Genomic DNA, 8596 nt, shown 5'->3' on the forward strand with positions numbered 1-8596 from the left:
TTTCCATGGCATTCCGTTGACAAGGGCTTATTTAGGGTCTCCAGAAGAGCGGGGCTCTTCAGAAAGGAAGGGAGGATCGGGTAGTGTGGCCGCACTTGGATCGTATCAGGAAATCTCCAAGGGCTGCAGATGTGATCCGGGGATTCGCTGCACTCCTAAGGTGAGCCCAGCTCTGCCACTGGAAACAACCTAACGCCTTGTGTGGAAAGGAACCAGACGAGGAAGGGCACTGTGTGGGCACCAGCTCTGGGCACGTTCTTTCCACCGCAGTTGCTGAGGCAGTGACTCCCCCAGGTGCTAGCACGCAGGAGGCAGAAATGGATGAGTTTCCAGTGTTGTATGTTCACCGAAGCAGCTGCAGCCACGGCAAGGTAACATCTCGGCTTCCTGGGAGGAGAGAGGGGCTGCTGAGAATTCCATCCCCGGCTTGGGGCTGGAAGTGTTTTATGTAAATATTTCTGTGTCGAGAGGAAGGTGTTGTGAGCCCTGGTCTTTGTAAAGGAACCACTTTCAATTAAAAGGCTTTTATCAAGGTAACAGCCTTCCTAGAAATGAAGCGTGTTTGTTACGACACTTGTGTTTTCTTCATGCCCTGCCCAGTTCTACAGCGATGAAATTCCGAGTGACAGAGCTGAGGACTACACAAAATAAACCACTGTTCCAGAATCTTCTTGGGAATTAATCCCATTAACGTAATGTCATTCTTACACACACACACACACACACACACACACACACACACACACACACACACACTGAGTCATACATAGAGGCACATAGAGGCATGTATGGGGCACATATACAGAGGCACACTCACAATGCACACATAGAGACACATGCCCACAAACACACACACAGGGTACACACACAGACACACACAGGGCACACCCAGAGGCACACACACACACACACACACACACACACACACACACACACACTCTGAATGTTCAGTAGGTAACACTAACCAGGACTTTTTCCACAGAGTCTGGTGGCCTGGCCTCATCCCACTGGGCGCCCCTATTGATGCAATGCTGATTAAGCTGCCTGGCGCTCCCGCGGGCCCTGGCCATTTTCTGTTTCTTGTCATCGTCAAACAGGCTGAGTAATCTGAGTTTGTTTTAACTCTACTGACCCCCAAATGCCTTTCGCCTTTATCGGACTTCATCCTTATCTTTCCAGAAATGGAACTGTTTCCCTTTCTTTCCTGTTTCCTCGTATTTTTTTTTTTAAAAGAGCACAAACTGATGAGAGGGTTCCCAAAGTGGAGCGGACAGGAAAAGCACCCCGTTTGGGTTTGTTTCTAAATATCTATTTATAGACTTTTCTGGTCGTTTCTTCTGGGACCACACAGATGGGAGTCCATCCCAATCTGTCTTGGGGCGAGGGAGAGGGACGGGGCGGGGAGGGGAAGGGGAGGGCGGAGGGGGACGGGGAGGGCGGAGGGGGGAGGGGGAGGAGGGGGAGAAGGGGGACGGGGGAGGGGAGGGCGGAGGGGGGAGGAAGGAGGAAAATGACCCAGCCAGCATCTGCCCAGGTCCTGCCTTCCTGGCTGGAGGTGCGACAGGCTTTGGTCCTGCCCTTGAGGAGCTGAAAATCTAATCGAACAGGGGAGGCGACTCTAAACAAGCCAAGAATTCACTTCTGAGTTCTTGAGGTCCTATTTTTGGCTTCAGTGTTTCTCTGTGTGTCCTTTCGTTTCCACTATGTAAAAGAGTCAATGTACTTGTTCGCGGGGAGCGGGGTGGGGGTGGGTGGGAGGGGACAATGCCCCTGAAACTCAAACAGAGGAAATTCAATCTAGAACTCATCTTCAAGCTAGTTTGGTGTACTTGGCTCTCGTCCTCACAGCCCTCCGTCCCAGACCATGTGACTTAGAACATTAAGCTCTCATCCCGTCCTGCCACCCCTTTTTGGGGAGGGTGGGGTGGGGTCCAGGTCTGCAGAGGAGAAAACCAGAGAGCTCAGCAGGGGGATGGAACTTCAGGACCGACAGCCATTGGTAGCGAGAACAAGGAGAGTTAGCGGAACAGTTGTCAAGCTCTTATTTGGGGTCACGGAGACACTTCAGCGCACCAGATTACCTTTACCTACCCTTCCTCAACTGCAGCAAACACCATCTCATTCGGCAAGGAATGTGGGAAAGTGCTTTGTGCTCTTTGGATAATAAGAAATAAACTACAAATAGACATACAGAGGTCTTTAATAATTCTAGGGAAAAATTATAACAATGATGGTGATAATAATAATTTAGCATTCAGTGTTTATTGTTCTGTCTGGCACTAAACTTAATGATGGAGATGGATCTTTTGTTCTTCATGTGTTTTATATCTGCTGGTCCCAACTTTGCCCAAATATTCATTTCTAAATGGAGCCTGTTTTAATCCCATTTGCAGCTGTTAACTTGGCTGCGGGGCTCGTGGAGACAGTGTGCACCGTTTTCTCTACTTTCACTTTTAAAAAATTTCCATGAGGGGCTATGCAAAGAAGGAGAGCCTGAATGACACCTCAGGTGAGCTGTTAGAAGAGAGGAGGGAGTTCACGACTCTCAGGGAGGGAAATGCATCCCTGTTTTACAAAGTGGGGCAACTGAGGACCTGGGAGTTTCCCTATATTGCTCAAGAATTTGCGCTCTCTCCAAACCCAGCTCCATTGGTCCAGCAGATTCTAAGGGCAGGACCTTAGTTAGAGCTTGGCCCTGGCATCTCTGCCAACTTTGTATCCTTGAATAAGTGAATCTACTTGTAGCTCAAAATCAAACAAAACATCTGAAAACTCCAGGGATGGTGGCGCACGCCTTTAAATCCCAGCACTCAGAAGAACACAGAGGCAGGCAGATCTCTGTGAGTTTGAGGCCACCCTAGTATACATAACGAGTTCCAAGCCAGCCAGGGCTGCATAGTGAGATCCGGTTTCAATGTAAATGAATAGATAGATAGATAGATAGATAGATAGATAGATAGATTTGAAAACAATCTGTATACTTTATGAAGGAAGCATCTAATGATAATTTTCATCCTTAACTGCACATTCTCTATGTATATAAAGATAGAAACCAGCCGGGCGGTGGTGGCACACGCCTTTAATCCCAGCACTTGGGAGGCAGAGGCAGGCGGATCTCTGTGAGTTCGAGGCCAGCCTGGGCTACCAAGTGATTTCCAGGAAAGGTGCAAAGCTACACAGAGAAACCCTGTCTCGAAAAACCAAAAAAAAAAAAAAAAAAAAAAAAAGATAGAAACCTATGGGGTGACCTACGTCTGTTTCACAACATCCCTGTTAGGCTACCCAGAAGCCCTATTTTTCACACGGGGGGGGGGGGGAAGAGCCTGAGAAGGGTCAAAACCAAATGTTTAGAGAGCATCATGGGATGGTGGAGCTGGGTGGAGCTGGAATTCAAACTCACTTCACCCCAATTCCAAAGTCTGGACGCCCCCCCCCCCCCACAAGCGCCATGGCGGAATCTGGGTCGTTCTCTTCTGAGAACAGCTTCTACTTAAAGCCAAGAATGGCTCAATCAGATTCCTCCATGAGGTCTGGAAAGAGAAGAGTTTGGTATTTAAAAAAAAAAAAATAGCTGTGTCTCTTTATCACGAGGCAATACTCTCCTCCCGTCTTCCATCTGCCTGGACCAAACTGAACCGCAGGGAATTGTCCCATCTGTTGTCAAAACCATCCTCATGGACTTCAAAGAATCCCCAGCCCAGGAAGGCCAGCTCCGGGCCTGGGGGTGGGTGGGGTGATGGAGGCTGAGACTTAGGCTTCCTCTGGGTCCCGGTGCTGCTGGTGACTGTCCTGCCGGCTGACTTCACTTTGAATCTAAGGCTTTTCACAACCCCCCTGTCCTTCCTGTCAGTCCAAACACGCTCAAGGCCCAGGTCCTGTTTGAAGTGGACCTGCTCCTCTTCACACGGCTGCTCCGAGGTGCTAGGGATTAGGAGCCGCTCTCCATGGGGCAGAGCCGGCCTAAGCCTCAGCCAGCAGTGGGAGCCTTCAGTCTCTCTCAGGTGATAATGGCATTCTGGCCTTTTCTCCTGGGGTCCCCAGGCCCCCAAAGGGTCTTAATTAAAGTGGACGTGTGAGTCTTGGAGGCAAACACAGTCCAAGAACTCTGCATGGGAGCTTCTTTGGAGTTCGCGTTCCTTTTCCCGTGGCCTCAGAGGCCTAGGTTCATAGACGTAGGACAGGGAACAAGGGAGCCAGTTGTATCTTCAAGCCAGAGTCTCTGCTTCGGTTGTTAAGGACTAGAGCGCCCAGAAGCACAGCATCTCTCTAACCACGTCTCCGCTGGTATGGAGAGGAGCGCAAATAGCCCATTGCATCGTGGGTGATGTGTTTCTCCTACCTGCGATTGTTCCAAGGAAAAGGCCATGCATACACGAGTAAGATAATTAATCTTCAGTTTATCACACAAGGGATGGTTATTTAGATGAGAATATCTAAACTGTTTCCTTTTATAGCAACTATCTTCCTTTATAAGTATCAAATATGGGTTTTTAAATTTTTTTTGTTGTTTTGTTTTTCGAGACAGGGTTTCTCTGTGTAGTTTTGGTGCCTGTCCTGGATCTCGCTCTGTAGACCAGACTGGCCTTGAACTCACAGAGTTCTGCTTGGCTCTGCCTCCCGAGTGCTGGCACTAAAGGTGTGCGCCACCACCGCCCGACTCAAATATGGGTTTAAAGAGTAGATATTTGGGGCCCAGGGGAGGTGTCTCAGTGAGTAAACACCTGTTCTGCAATCGTGAGGACCCGAGTTAGAATCCCCAGCACCCACATCCACGGCCACACCTGTTTGTAATCCCAGCATTGATAGGGCAGCTAAGAGCCAGCCGAAATTATAAGCTAATGATCTACCCGTTCAGCAAGAGACCCTGTCTCAAGGTAGGAAGGCCGTGAGCAACGAAAGAAGACACTTCTAAGTCCTCTGGCCTCCACATCTGTGCATGTGCACTCGAACACACATGTGCATGCACTACACATAGGCAAATATTTTTAAAATGAAAAAAGAAAAAGAAAAATACAATATTCTTCCAAGGCTGGAGTAGTAACTCAATAATGAACCCTTCCCTAACAAACTCATGAGGCCTTGGGCCCAACCCCCAGGACTGAAAAATAAAATTCTGCTTTCTTAGAACAAACTTGAGCATTATAAAAGCCAGGAATACATTTTTGTGGGCAGAGGATGCTGCTCAATGGTAGAGTGCCTGCCTTATATATGCCAGACCCTGGGTTCTTCCCCAGCACTGGAGGGGGAAAGGAAAGAGATAGTGATAAATTTTTGTGACTTCATTTGGATGTGACTTTTACAATATATAATTTGAGGCTCTATCTGCTCTAATAATTAAAAAATTAATTGATACACTGCTGTGGATATCACTCTATGTAAATAAAACACTGATGGCCAATGACCAGGCAGGAGGTAGGTGGGACAAGGAGAGAGGAGAATTCTGGGAAGCGGAAGGCTGGGAGAGAGACTGCAGCCACCGCCAGGAGAAGAGCATGTAGAGACGCCGGTAAGCCACCAGCCACGTGGCAAGGTATAGATTTATAAATATGGGTTAATTTAAGATAAAAGAACAGTTAGCAAGAAGCCTGCCACGGCCATACAGTTTATAAGTGATATAAGCGTCTGAGTGATTATTTTATAAGTGGATTGTGGGACTGCGGGGCTTGGGGAACCTGGAGAGAAGCCCTCCAGCTACAAATGGCGCCCAACGGCTCGAGTTTCCACCTTAAACCTGAGAATATTTAATAACCAATTCTAAACAGAGCCAAAACCAGGTTCCTGCTTCTTGTCTCATATGAGCAGCTAGACGCCGCAAAACGCAGGTTTGAACACTGGCGGGTTCCTGGCGAGTGCGTTTGACCGGCAGTATGGCGGGAATGAGGGGTCTGCCAGAGGCACACTATGCTGTGTAGTAGATTTAGTCTTTACTAGTATTTTTTTTAAAAAAAAGGTTTCTGGGCTACACGCTGCTTTGATAAAAGCTTAGACCCACTATTTCTGAGACTTGATGACTCCCAGAGCTGGCGGAAAACGTACCACTGCCATGTTGGGAAGCTGAAGTGGGCGGAGCCAGCAGCCACAGCGCCGTTTCAGGCTTACAATGGTGCAGTTTAAAGCAATAGGCTCAAGGCTCAAGGTAATATAAAACATAAGCCACATAAAGATGGCTACCACACAGAGAATCTGGATTATGTTCTCTTTGATATTCATAACTAAAGAAAAACATTTGATTACAAAACCTGTTGAGTTATGCCAAAATGTATATTTTAAAGGTACCTTGACTTCAAAATTTGGATATAAGGATATGTTACTTTGGAAAAGAGGTTCTGCTTTTGTTTCCACAGAAAGCCAGAGGCTGTGGACTTGTTCCAGATTAAGATACATCAGGTTTCACCAGCCAAGACCCCCTGAAAGGACTCTGATGACACCATGGCCCAGATGATCCAACATCCAGATCGGTTTCAAGGCAACTGGTTCACACAATACAGCCTCACGGACTACCCCATAGGTCTAAAATTTTCTTTGCGTCCCCATAAGATACAGCGCCCCCCTCCAGCAGGAAGTAGTAAGAGATGCTACGCCCAAATTCCCAAATATACCAAGCTGGCTTTAGAGGTGGAATTGGCTCACTCCCCCTCTAAACCCAGACATATTGCTTTAAAAAAAAAAAAATGGTTAAGGGATTCTTGTGTCCCAAATCAGAAGAGCCCTCTGGTGTGGGACAGAGAAAAACCAATATTTTTATTTAAAACAGGTTGATTATAAATGTGATCTCTTTCTAAAAAAGAAAAGGGGATATGATATATAGGAGGATATGGAGATGATAAGATAAAAGGGTAGATTAATGAACCTACTTTTAAAGAATAACTTGTTTAAAATGTTTTACATTGGTATAGATTTTAGTTTATGTTTAAAATGTTTTACATTGGTATAAATTTTGGTTCATTGATACAAACTTGAAGTTAATTTTGTTATACTCTCTCTATATATGTATATATTTCTATTCTTGTTTGAGGTGTTGTGTTTATATAACTCATTTAAAATTGTAATGGATAATTAAAAAATAGATTAATAATTAGTCATCTATGATAATCATATCTGTAGCCATGTTAGTTAAGTCTTCTAGGTATACATAGATATATTTCAGATAGATAGGTAATCTTCAAACACTTCATAGACCTGGAGAATATGGCATTTAAATAACTTAGAATTCTGTTGATGTGAGACACAATTGCTCCTGGCTGCACCAATTGATCCCGAGAGAATGTTGGGCTTCTAAGACATTTCCATTTGGAAGTTTGTCTTTTTGGCACAAAATGGCCTACTGGGCAAAGAACTGCCCTTGCCTTGACGGCTGACAGTACAAATGCAATGCTGTCCTTTCTGGACAAGCGGGACACAAGGAAAGCGACCACTGTACTCTGCCAAGACAGGGTAAGATGGTCTCTCAGAATTCCTGCTTCTAAAAATGGTCTGTCAGATACTCTAGGCCTGTAGCCAATTTGAATGCACCAACAATGCTGAGAAACATCAGGTGACTGTCCAGGCTGCCAGCTGTCTTGGTCTACTCTTGCAAGATTCCCGAAGTTGCTTGCATCCGTCTACCATTTCTCAGGTACCATTATGTTCCTTCTCAGGTCTTTGATGTGGTTGAAGGCTAGATAGTCGTAATTTCCTCAGTTATGATAAAAGATAAGTTAGCTATAAAACCTTAAACTCACAAATATAAGATAGATAGGACATCTTCTTTAATATTGTAACTATAATTCTTGCTCGGTAATTGTTTTGTTATATGTAATTTTAGCATGTTAAAGTTAAAACCTTCCTTTTTAAAAAAAGAAGAAAGGGGAAGTGCTGTGGATATCACTCTATGTAAATAAAACACTGATGGCCAATGACCAGGCAGGAGGTAGGTGGGACAAGGAGAGAGGAGAATTCTGGGAAGCGGAAGGCTGGGAGAGAGACTGCAGCCACCGCCAGGAGAAGAGCATGTAGAGACGCCGGTAAGCCACCAGCCACGTGGCAAGGTATAGATTTATAAATATGGGTTAATTTAAGATAAAAGAACAGTTAGCAAGAAGCCTGCCACGGCCATACAGTTTATAAGTGATATAAGCGTCTGAGTGATTATTTTATAAGTGGATTGTGGGACTGCGGGGCTTGGGGAACCTGGAGAGAAGCCCTCCAGCTACAATACACAATAATTGTTTATAGGACACGGTAAGATATTTCAGTACGTGTATATAATGTGTAACGGTCAGATCATAGTAACTATCATATACCTCACCTCAAATGTTTATCATTTGGCTGTGTTGAGAACACCGACTTTTTAAAGATTTATTTTTAAATTGTGTGTGTGTGTGTGTGTGTGTGTGTGTGTGTGTGTGTGTGTGTGTGTGTGTGTACAGGTGCCTACAGAGGTCTGAAGAGGGCATCATATCTCCTAGATTAGATTAGATGTCCGGGTGGGTGTGAGCTGCCTGATGTGGTGCTAAGATCCGAACTCAGGTCCTCTGGAAGGGCAGTATACTCTCTCTTAGCTGCTGAGCCATCTCTCCAGCGTCCTGTGTTGTGAGCAGCTGGAAATCCCCTCTGC

Source organism: Peromyscus leucopus, chromosome 14 (assembly GCF_004664715.2).
Source record: "Peromyscus leucopus breed LL Stock chromosome 14, UCI_PerLeu_2.1, whole genome shotgun sequence".
NCBI lineage: Eukaryota > Metazoa > Chordata > Mammalia > Rodentia > Cricetidae > Peromyscus > Peromyscus leucopus.